At 47.0% G+C, this 12,972-nt stretch overlaps 1 pseudogene; it reads right to left on the bottom strand.

The window, feature by feature from the left end:
- The window catches only part of LOC101784269, a 29,216-nt pseudogene extending 18,070 nt beyond the window's left edge, over window positions 1–11,146 (bottom strand).
- Window positions 11,147–12,972: the final 1,826 nt, after the last annotated feature.

Raw genomic sequence — 12,972 nt, 5'->3', positions numbered from 1 at the left:
TCATCCGCTTCCTCCGCGAGTCGTCCTTGAGGATACGGCGGCAGGAACTTCGCGCCCGGCCATGGATCGGAGCCACCATCTCCCGCGTCAAGTTGAAGCGGAGGCTTCAATGAAAGAAATAGAAGAAGAATACCTCCGTCTCATGATAGAATTAGGTCGGACTGAGAGGGAGCGCAAGAAGAAGAATAATTAGTCATTGTATTTTTGTATTTTTTGTTCTAAGGGCGACTAACGTTTTGTCGGCCATGTAACCCGTCGCCCGTACCGAATGAATGCAATCGGTCGATCCGGTCGACTATGTTTTTGAACCGATTTGCATCGGTTACATGTTTGAACCGATTCGAATCGGCTAAGTGTTCAAACCGATTTGTATCGGCTATGTGTAGTTGTGTCGTGGTTAATTCCTACGCCCCGACCCATATACTGGGGTAATATCTCTTTAAGTACCTTCCGTTCAGAGCTCTAGTAAATTCCTCTCCTTCTATCATTTCCAAAATGTAAGCATTTCCTGGAGCGCATCTGCCGATTTTATACGGCCCTTCCCAGGTAGGGGACCATTTCCCGAATTTAGGATCTTTCGACCCGATCGGCAACACTAACTTCCATACCAAGTCCCCGGGGAAGAACTGTTTGACTTTGACCTTCTTATCGTACCACCTGGCCACTCTCTTTTTATTTTCTTCAATGCTTATCAGGGCCCTCAATCGTTGGCTAGCCAAATCGTCAAGTTCCCTTTTCATGAGTGATGAGTAGTCATCGGCAGATAACTGGTCCTGGAGCGAAATACGCCTCGATCCAGCCCTTGATTCCCATGGTAGTACTGCATCGTGGCCGTACACCAACTGGTAGGGAGACAGTTTGGTAGCCCCATGACAAGCCATCCTGTATGCCCACAGTGCCTCAATCAAACACAGATGCCACTTCTTTGGCTGTTCTTCGATTTTCCTTTTGATCAATTTGATTATCCCTTTATTGGAGGATTCTGCCTGACCATTGGCTTGGGCGTAATACGGAGAAGAATTTAATAATTTGATTCCCATATCGGTTGTAAATTCCTCGAACTCCCCCGATGTGAACATTGTTCCCTGATCGGTCGTAATAGTCTGGGGAATACCGAATCGGTAGACGATGTGGTCCCTTACGAAATCGGCCATGATAGCCGATGTTACGGCTCTTAACGGGATTGCCTCGACCCATTTGGTAAAGTAATCGGTGGCCACCAGAATAAATTTGTGCCCTTTGCTTGATGGTGGGTAAATTTGGCCGATAAGATCTATTCCCCATCCCCTGAACGGCCATGGTTTAATGATGGGATTCATGGCCGATGCGGGCGCCCGCTGGACATTTCCAAACTTTTGACATTCCTGACAACCCTTATAATATTTGAAACAGTCTTCGAGGATCGTAGGCCAATAGTACCCGTTGTTCCTGATCATCCATTTCATCTTGTGTGCCGATTGGTGTGCTCCACATACCCCTTCATGGATTGCTCCCATTAGAGTCTTGGCCTCTTCTGTCCCAAGGCATTTAAGAAGGACACCGTCGATCGTTCGGTAAAACAGATCATCTTCGAGTAATACGTATTTGGTGGCATGAAAGCGTACTCGTCGCTCCACCTTCTTAGACGGATCCTTTAGATAATCGGCAATTTCTTTACGCCAATCGTCGGCTGCGACTCCTAAAGCCATAGCGCCCAGAATCGGCCGATACCCAGATGCGTGATGGGCGAGCCTGTTTGCTTCTTCGTTGCGGTCCCTTGGGACATGCCCGATTACTGCCGATCTGAATTCTTTTAAAAGCTGTATGCAATCTTCGTGATAAATTCTTAATACGTCATCTTTGCACTCAGCCCTTCCGGTTAGTTGATCCACAATAAGCATAGAATCTCCGAAGATCTCAACAGAATCGGCCTTGACTTCTCTCAATAGTTGTAAGCCTTTTAATACAGCTCTGTACTCCGCTTGATTGTTAGTAGCGGAGGTTTCTATCGGCAGAGAAAAATCATAGCTTGCCCCCCGAGGCGATATGAGAACGATGCCGATTCCTGATCCGACCCCGCATGATGACCCGTCGAAAAATAATTGCCAAGGCGCCAGTTCCACGAGGGTGATCTCCGGTCCACAGTGCTGGGCGACGAAATCGGCCATGACTTGACCCTTGACAGCTTTTGCGGATTCGTACCGCAGGTCAAATTCTGATAAAGCTAAGATCCATTTACCGATTCATCCTTTCAATATCGGCAGTGATAGCATGTATTTTACTACGTCATCTTTGCATACGACTACACATTCTGCCGACAGTAGATAGTGCCTGAGTTTGGTGCATGAGAAGTAAAGACACAAGCACAAACGCTCTACCGGAGGATATCTTGTTTCGGCATCCAGGAGTCTTCTACTGACGTAATAAATTACCCGCTCTTTGCCTTCAAACTCTTGGACTAGGGCCGACCCGATAGCTTTTTCATCGGCTGATAAATATAGTTTAAATGGCTTACCAGTTTGAGGGGGAACCAAGACTGGCGGTGAGACCAAGTACCGCTTGATATCTTCTTACGCCTTGCGCTGTTCTTCTCCCCATATAAATTCCTGATCTGGCTTCAACTTCAGAAGTGGCGTGAACGCTTGAATCCGTCCGGATAGATTAGATATAAATCTTCTGATGAAGTTTATCTTGCCGATTAAAGACTGTAGCTCAGTTTTGTTCTGTGGGGCCATGACTTTGTTTGATGGCCGCTATGGTCTTCTGATTGACTTCTATTCCTCGTTCGTGAACCATGAATCCTAAGAACTGTCCGGCGGATACGCCGAAAGCGCATTTGTTGGGATTCATCTTAAGACCGTGCTTTTTGGTACACTCTAGCACCCTTCGCAAATCAGCCAGATGTTCCTCGTGGCTTTTGGACTTGACCACAACATCGTCGATGTAGATTTCCACCAGGAGGCCAATGAGTTTGTGAAAAATGTAATTCATAGCTCTCTGATATGTAGCGCCAGCATTCTTCAAGCCGAAAGTCATCACTACCCACTCGAATAAACCAAGATGGCCTGGACATCTGAAGGCCGTTTTGGGTATGTCCTCTTCGGCCATAAGTATTTGATTGTATCCGGCGTTTCCGTCCATGAAGCTAATAATTTTATGTCCCGCGGCGGCGTCGATCAGTACATCGGCCGTAGGCATGGGGTAGCCATCCATCGGTGTGGCCTGATTAAGATTCCTGAAATCAACGCAAACGCGTAACTTCCCATTTTTCTTGTATACTGGCACGATGTTGGAAATCCACTCGGCATAACAACATTGCCGAATAAATTTGGCTTCGATTAGCCGAGTTATTTCAGCTTTTATGTCTGGTAAAATTTTAGGATTGCAACGCCGTGCGGGTTGTTGGTACGGCCGATACCCCGGTTTTATGGGTAGCCGATGTTCAACAATAGATCGGTCTAAACCCGGCATTTCGTGATACTCCCAAGCAAAACAATCCTTGAATTCCCTTAACAAATTTGTCAATTTACACTTGTATTCCTTATCTAAATTTGCACTAATGAAAGTCGGCCTTGGCTTGGTTCCATCACCTAAGTCTATCATCTCTAATGAATCGGCCGACGTGAATCCGTGCCCCAGCTTCCCATCTTCTCGGGCGAACTGATCCATCTATTCTGTGTCTTCGGAGCCGACTGCTCGGATCGGCTGTAGGCCAAAATCGGTGACCTTCAGGAAATCGGTCTCCCACACCCTACCTGATATGCACCTGACGGTCTCGCAGCTCCACTGCTGCGTGTCGGCTGCTGCAATGTTGTACGCGGAGACGGCTTTGACCACCTCGATGTTATCGCTGACCCATTGTACGAGGCACTGATGCATAGTTGACGGGATGCAGCAGTTTGCGTGTATCCAGTCTCGGCCAAGAAGCATATTGTAGGATCCCTTGCCATTAATAACGAAAAACGTGGTAGGGAGGGTCTTACTGCCGATGGTGAGGTCGACGCAGAGAGCACCGCGAGCGTTTGACACCTTGCCTTCGAAATCCTTGAGCATCATGTCCGTCTTGGTCAGGTCGTCATCGTTTTTCCCCAGCTTCCGGAGTACGGCGTGCGGCATAATGTTGACAGCAGCTCCTCCGTCGACCATCAATCTAGTGAGGGGGCGACCGTCAACATGCCCTTTAAGGAACAATGCCTTCATATGTTGTCGTTCGTCGTCTTCGGGCTTTTCGAACGTGGCCATCATTGGCTCCAAAGCCAACCGCGCTGTCTGTTCTTCTATCGCCGATACGTCCTGTTGATCGGCGGGGGTCATGAACTCCATCGGCAGTATGAAAACCATGCCGATCTCGGCTGCCGATTGATCACCCGCCGACTCGTTGTTTCCCTTATCGTTTCTTTTGGGGCGCCACACCCGAGGCCTCCCTTCCTTCTTGTCCGTCGCGCTTTCTTCTTCTTGCTGTTCCCATTGGCGGAGACGTTGGATTCTCCGTTTTTGTGACTTGGTCAATCCGTCGGGGCACCACCTGGGGTTTATTGGTCTCCCTTCTGTCCTAGCGCGTTCCCACTCCGGTTCGCGTCCTAACGGATTTTCGTCCGTCACCCGAGCGTCGGCCATCTCTTCGAGTCGGCTGTGAACGCTGGCCTTACTATCTGACTGGTCCCGCCGATCAGTCCTGCCCCCCTGCCTATCATGGCGTCTTTCTTCCGACCGATTATATCGGTCACTTCTACCCCCCAGCCGATCACGCACGGGAGGGCGCTGGTCATCTTGATCGCGCCAATTCCTGCTGATCGGCTCTGGCCTTCCGTCCCTGGAGCGAGACCTGTTGAACGGCTGATTGCCGCGATAGGGACCGTTGCATTCTGGGCAAGTGTCGGCCGAAGGTAGCCTGAGGTTATTTTCCCAACAATGAATGAAAAATGGGCATCTCCAGTGCTCTTCGTGCCGACGCATCGCTTCTTCTCGGGACCTTGAGCGTTCATGCTGACGTTGGTACTTTTGGAGCAGGAACTGAGAAGTAATGCGCGGCCCTTCTGACTCACCATCATCGTCCTCTATCCGCCGCTTTCCCTTGATATCTTCGGGCGTAGCTTGATTTCTGGGATCAACGGCACCACTCTTTTTGGCCGATTCGGACGTTAGCACTTTTGTTTGGACTGAATTCTTCCCCGTATCAACCATGTTGGTAGGAAAGGGGTGCTGGTCGATCTTCATTGGTTTGGCCGATTTTGCCGGCACTTCAAATTTGATTCTGCCTTGCTCAATGGTTGACTGTATCTGTTGCCTGAAGATCTTGCACTCGTTGGTATCATGTGATGTGGCATTGTGCCACTTGCAATACTTCATCTTCTTTAATTGTTCGGCAGAAGGTATTGTATGATAAGGCGAGAGTTTAATCTGCCCTTCCTGGAGGAGAAGATCGAAGATTTTATCGGCCTTAGTTGTATCAAAACCGAATGCTTCTGGCTCCTTTTTGCCGAATGGGCATGATATCGGCTTCTTCCCCTTGATCCATTCCGCAAGTCCGACTTCAACATCTTCTTCATCCTCTAATTCTTCCAGGAATGCCACTTTCTTCTGGAAATTCCTCCGCGGATCGAATGGACGCACCTCCTGTCCGGACAATTGGTGAACAATCTGGCTCAAGCTCTCGAACTCCTGTGAAGCATATTTTTCTTTAATATGTGGCAGAAGGCCTTGGAAAGCTATATCGGCCAATTGCGCATCGGTTAGAGCCAGGGAGTAGCACTTGTTTCTGATTTCCCGAAACCTCTGTATATACGAGGGTATCGGCTCATCACTTCTTTGCCGGAGGCTAGTCAAATCGGACAGCTTCATCTCATGGACCCCAGCATAGAAGTACTTGTGGAACTGTCTTTCTAAATCGGCCCATGTGATAATCGAGTTTGGTGGTAAAGTCGTGAACCATTGGAAGGCCGATCCGGACAGAGATGACGAGAACAACCGTACTCGTAGGGCATCTTGCGTAGCTGCTTCTCCGCATTGGATGATGAATCTATTCACGTGCTCCACGGTCGAAGTATCATCCATCCCCGAAAATTTGGTAAAATCAGGAACTTTGTACCGATGGGGGAACGGCAACAAATCATATGTAGATGGGTATGGTGTTCTATAAGTATAAGTTTGCACTTTCGGCTTCAAGCCGAATTGTTCTTGCATCACCTCCGCAATTCGTGCTGACCAATCTGGTTGTTGCTGGTGAACTGTTGGCTGAGGTATCGGCACGTGCTGGTAAATTGGAGGCTGAATAAAAGGCGATTGATGAAAGGGTGGCATCTGAGTGTAATCCGGCTGTGTAGTAAAGGACGGCTGTTTGAATGAACCACTCGTTTCATCACATAGCATGAGTGCTGCTGTCTTGTTGACCTCCGGAGCGACAGGCTGGTATGGTGGTATGATCGGCCGAATGGCCGCCTGGGAGGATGCCTGGAACGGAGGGTTTCCTTGACTGGCCGATTGATTCAGACCGGCCGTGGCTGAAGGTGCCCCCCAGGGTGATGGGTTGACTGGAGGGAACGGTGCAGAGGACAGCTGGATGGAGCCATATCCCAACGGAGTTGATGATGCAGATGCGCCTGAACTCCCAACAAAAAATTGAATCGGCTGTGAAGCCGAATACGGATAAGTCTGATTTGGTGGGACCGGCTGGAAATATGTAGGTCCTCTGTATCCTTTAGATATGCCCCCGGCGAAGGAGTTAACAACGGCGTTGTGCACCATGTTCGAGAGTACCGAGGATTGGTTGATGAAGGCGTGATGAATAGATTGTTGAATCATATCGGACATTTTATCCGAATCTTCAGAAATCGTGATCTGGCGGGGAGCAGGGAATGGGGTCTTCTTGACGGTCTCCCCGCTTCTGGAGCGACTGAAAGACTTCAGACAAGTTTTCCGGAACTGTGCCATATACTTGTCCAGATCTTCCTTCTGGTCGTCCTTCAGATCCGCTTCCGTCACCTCGATGACATTATCTTCGGAGATTTCAGCAGCTTTCGACATGACGGCGGTTGTATTGGTCCCACCGGGCGTGCCAAAAGTGTGTTGGTGCTAGAAATCGGTCAACCGAATCCCAGCGACCGACACACGACCCGGGAGAATCTACTTAGCTCCTGTTCGGGTGAATGCCCTGGTGCGGTTCACGCGGCGTGCCAGCCAATCTAACCTGTTGATTGGCAAGGAAGAATATGTGTCAGGTTTAGAATTCTCGATCGGCTATGTTCCGATTTCAAGAGAATTTATCAGCAAATCGGCCGATTTACTGTAATACTGAAATCGGCTATGAGACAGCCTGATCTCTGTAGCTTTGTAGACAGGAAACTGCTGAAGTAATCGGTACAAAACTTATGATAACAACACTAGGAACAGATCTAATCGGCAATAAATGGATCTAATGATAGAAGATAAAGAAAGCCGATACTACCGATTCCTAGCTGGATAACTGGTGATAAAGACTAGAAAAACAGGTAAAAACCTATGAATCTAGCAAATATCGATAACTAGTGAATAAATCTAAACGAAACAACAGCGATACGCCCGAAGTTAAAGCTTAGATGTTACTCGATAAGCAGAACTTACAGAATCGGCTGGAGATCAAGATGATGCAGTCCCGCCAACCCGCACGAACTTGTGAGAAGAGAAAAATAATGGCGAAGTCGCCTGTTTGAAAATAAGTACGAAGAAAAAGTAGCTTGTTGTATTGATTGGTTGATGATTACAGATTTACAAAGGTAGCTATTTATAGCCCCGTACAGATATCTCCTTAACCGACTAGAATTCTATCCCTAATTCAAACAGAAAACGAATATCTACAAGCACAATTCGTGCTAGGTTGGTTACTCCACGCTTCGTGGGCTGATTTCCCCCTTATCCTTCTATTCCTCTCCAAGCCCATACAGGCCCAATTAGCCCATCCTCCTAATCGGCTGATTCCTTATCGGCAAAAGATTACCGATTGGGACTCTGGTATATTCGACCCATAGCGAGACAGAGGTCTCCGGCCGATCTCACACTGTAGCACCATTTGGCCGATTCCCAACTGTGCTTCTCCGATTCCCTTTCTTCTTGGCGCCGATTCTACTAGTAACGAAATCTGACGTCAACAGAAGCGTTTGCCTTCAACAAAGCAATTTTACTTCTAGTCTTATCAAGATCATTATTCAAAGCAGCACTTTTTTTTTATGGCATAGAGGCATCGCATTTCAACATTTCATTTTCAGATTTCAAGCAATCAAGAGAAAAGTTCAATTCATCAATATCAATTGAGAGATCATAAATTAACTTCTACAAGACTTAAGTTGTTTGTCACCAAGAAAAACATCTCTATTTAGTTTCTCAATTTCAATGCCCAAAACATCACAAGATTTGCATGATAAAGGTAAGCTAGACTTGCATCAAGTTGAAGCATTCACATTATTAAGTCTAGACATGTCCAAATCCTTCTTAATCTCAACAATCATCTCGCCATGAGCACAAAGGCGAGTGAACAAATCGATCATACCTTTGGAGAGTTTACCTCTACTCATCTTGTGAACCTTGCGTCAGAGATCATCTTCTTGATGTACCTCTTCTATCAAAGGATGCATCAATACCATCGCTTCATCATCCTTATTCAGCTAATCACGCTTCTATCTCCACTTGTGGTCATCCTTGGATGCAACTGCACCACCTAAGAACAAAAAACTAATAGAACAAGAGATTGATACCATAGCTCAAGCACCGGTTAGGATTAGTTGAAAGCAAGCTCAAATCATGCAAACCAAACCGGCAAGCAAAATTGCCCTTTACCTTGTCGTCCCGTGGATTACAAAGCCGATTAAGGTGGTATGATCCTTAACCAAGCTCTGATACCAATTGAAGGATCGGGACGAGCGACCAGAGGGGGGTGAATGGGAGCCGATCAAAATTCTCTTCTTAAACAAAGGAATTCGGCCTATATTCCAAAAGTCACCATACACACCTCTCTTCTAGAATTTCCATATCCATATAGCCAATGAGATGCTATTGGACCAAGAAATAATACTAGAAATCCCTTGATATAAAGCGGAAGCAAACATAGAAAGAGCTAAAAAGGAAATACAAGTATCAGAGAAAAATCAGAATCTCCGGAACCAAAACCGGAGGGGGATATTCCCAAAACCGGAGGGGAATCTTCTAAAATTGGAGCTTCCTCTTCTCAAAATCAGAACCTTTGATTTTTCCCAGACAGCCTATGGGAGCTCCAAGAAAAATACCAAAACTCGACCAAACGAACTCCAAAATTCATGAGATTTGGACCATAGCTTTCCAAGACCATCAAGAGTCCATTCCCTAAAGATATCCCAATAAGAGCAAGGTGCAAAACCGGAACTTTCTGTTTTGGAAACCGGAACTTCCTGTTTTGACTGTGCGGGTCAAGATCCAAAGAAAAACGAAAACTCAATCAAATGATGTCCAAACTTTGTGAAATTCTAGCCAAAGGTTCGCCCAGATCGAGTGAGTCTTTGCCAAAAAATCCCATAAAAAGATCAAGACTTCACCTAGAATTTCATGATTTTAGTCAAGAACACAAGAGAAGGGGATTTCGGGGAAATCCAAAGTTGGGCCAAATTTGTGAGGGATTTGAGGAGGGATCGCAGCAAAATTGCTCACAAGGATCCTAGCAACAAACCCCCCCAATCTCATAGGATTTGGCTCAAACATGTTGAATGAAAAATTCCAAAAATACCTTCGAAAATCATGAAAAAGATAAATTTCAGATCTTAAGAGGATGGAACAAGTGAGCACGAAATTGATCTTTAGATTATTCCACCACGCTCGGTTACAAGCCACTCTTAAATACAATCAAAGCTAAGATGGCAAAATGATCAAATCAAAGATCCTCTCATCTCTCTCCCTCTCTCCTTTCAAAGGCCCAAACCAACAAAATAAGAAACCCACCAACAAAGAGCCTAAGAGATATAGCTACCCCAACAACCACTTCTCGTGTATATATAGGCATCTGGAAAATGATCAAAATGTACAACTCAAATAACCTATAACATAAGACCGTCCAACTTTTTATCGGTACATCGAACGGACCCGGTGCCTTCACGACTCCGCTTTGCCTCGACACAAGTTTCGCGATGGTGACATGCGTCCTCGGACTCGATGTTGTCCGACCACACCGGACTCGCCTCCGGTTTTGAGGTCAAACCAGTCAAAACTCTTGCACATCCCGCAGGCGTGATTCACCCTCGGTTTTAAGATCAAACCGGTCAAACCCTCTTGCACACCCCATAGATGTGACTCACCCCTACTTTTGAGGTCAAACCCTCTCGTACGCTCTGCAAGGCGTGATTCACCCCTGGTTTTGAGGTCAAACCCTGTTGCACGCCCCACAAGACGTGACTCATCGATGTCGACGCGTGTCCGGCCTCCACCGAGCCTTCGACGCCTCTAAGTCTTTCGCTCCCACTCCCGAGCAGCCTACTCGTCTCGCCTTCGTCACACTTGACTCAACCGACGTCGTCTCCATCCCATCCGTGTACTCTTCCTCATCCATGCACCATGTGGATCATCCATTACTTCGCCCGGATTCCTCGGATCCCTCGGTCCAAACCTACTCGTGTCCACCCTTCACAGCCCTCGTACATCGGCATGAACCTTTCGCTTAACCTTCACCTCATGCCGTTGATCGCCAGATCGTATCCAACAACTACACGTCACAAGTCAAAAGACATAACACACAAGATATGTTTACACACACAACAACACAACGCACTCAACACAACATCTCCAGTTAGCTTTTAGCATAATCAAGCAAATATGAAATATTGCTCAACTGGTAAGCGTCAAATCATTCAGTCAATCACTCATCATAAATAGATCGTGGCACGGCGCTGGCGATCGAATCGGTGGGAGGCGCGGAGGAATGGACACAGCGAGAGGGGAGCGCTGGCCGATGAAGCTGGCATGCTTTCTGGTTCCTCGGCACCTGGCGGCAGCTGGGGCGGTGCGCCGCCACGTCCCGCGCCGGAACATTGCTCGGAGTCTGGGGCCTCGGCCCCGTGTAAGCACGCCAGAGGCACGGCACGGGCGGGAGGCGGCCGGACGTGTTGGGCTGGGCGCGCGGGCAACCTGGTGCGGCCTGGCCGTCTGGGGAGGTGGCCTGGCCGCCGGCGTACATGTGACACAACTTGCGGGCGGTGAGCCGTTGGAGTGTTGCGCTTGTGCAGGCCGCCGCACGCACGCACGTACGCAGGTGAAAAACCGGCCGTCGGCCCACCCACCTGCCACCCGGGCGAGGGAACCCGCGGGGGAAGACTGCGGGTCATCATCGATCGTCTGTGTTCGATAGCTGGAAACCTCTGTTGGGATTTGGATCGACGGCCCCAAGCCAAGCTAATGACTGGGGCAGCGTATAAATAAACAAAGCAGCCTTCTTTTCTAAACTAGCTTCTGCCGTTCTGCACAACTACAATACTAGGTGTTTGATATTATAAGCAGTGTCACGGTCAGATGTTCGGAGGTTAATTAAGAGATTAAATATGAGCTAATTATAAAACTAATTGTAGAATCCAGGGCTAATTCACGAGACGAATCTATTAAACCTAATTAATTCATCATTAGCAAATGGTTACTGTAGCATCACATTATCAAATCATGGACTACTTAGGCTTAATAGATTCGTCTCGCGAATTAGACTCTATCTGTACAATTAGTTTTATAATTAGCCTATATTTAATATTCCTAATTAGTATCTAAACATCCGATGTGACAGGTGCTAAATTTTAGAATGGTATTCAAATACCCCCTATATATATATCTACCAAAAGATTTGGCCTCACCAATGATTAGCACAATATCTATCTTCCGTGCTACGACTAATGCACGAGTCGCATATAAAAAAAGGTTACGCTTCAGTATGCAAGACGCTGAGTGCGAGGCTGCAGCTAAGGTGCTGCGTTGTCTCCCAACATCACGATTGCGATAAAGCGTTTCACAAGAAAAAAAAAGGACATTAAGAAACCAATCCAGAAGATATCGTTCATACAACAGCACTATGGGGACAGATGTGATCGTTCTTCCGTTCTTTTTTCGCCATTACCGGTAGAAATGCTCGTACGTGAAAGCTGCGATGAGAGCGCTGCTTTTGTCAACGCATGGCATTCGGCATATGTGCAAAGCCTACTGCGCAAGTAGTCAGGTATTAGCCCTAAAAAAAAAGTAGTCAGGTATTAGATCAGGCCCAGCTATTGGCCCAAGCAAGAGTGCCAAAAATGAAAAAGAAAAAATCCTAATGTGTAGTATTTTGCTTGGTACAGTGGTTCCTTTAATGCAAAAAAAAATAGAGGTAATGGATTCTTAAAATTCCTACATCTTGGTATTAATTTTTCCCCGGAATGCACATATATGCGCAATCACATGTGTGAACATGCAAAGATGCATCCTACCTCTACTCTACGAGTACATTCGAAAGATTGAGTCTGCGGATTATAAGATTGACGAAGTCATCATATTCACCTAGCTCCGGACGTACGCATTGCCTACTACTAAAGGAATATCGTCGTTAGTCCCCATAATAAATCTATGGAAATGCGAGTACGCAATGCTAACACAAAACCAAATGCAACGATACAGTGGTTATATATGAGTGATCAAATTCATCGAGGAGCAATCGCTATCCTTTAAGCTAGTGCCTTGGTTCCCGTTTCATAGACTTGTTCCAGCTGCTTCGAAATTGGTAACCGTTTTGCAGCCCCACGTATGGAAGATTCCATTTTGGTGCCGATTGACTCCCCCATCAAGCTGGTAGATGCCACGGTATCATTCTCTCGCCCTCCCCACTTCCTTTCGGGTTTCGGCATCAAACTCCGGCACGCTGTGACTCATCAGTACTTGTGCACACAATTGTTCCACGAGTTCGATATGAATAGGGATCACAGATACATGTATACATCTTTTCACATATTCTTCGCTTCTTTCCATTTGATTTAGACCGGAAACGTGACG

This window comes from Setaria italica, chromosome II, assembly GCF_000263155.2.
Source record: "Setaria italica strain Yugu1 chromosome II, Setaria_italica_v2.0, whole genome shotgun sequence".
NCBI lineage: Eukaryota > Viridiplantae > Streptophyta > Magnoliopsida > Poales > Poaceae > Setaria > Setaria italica.
This window is presented reverse-complemented; position numbering and strand designations above follow the sequence as displayed.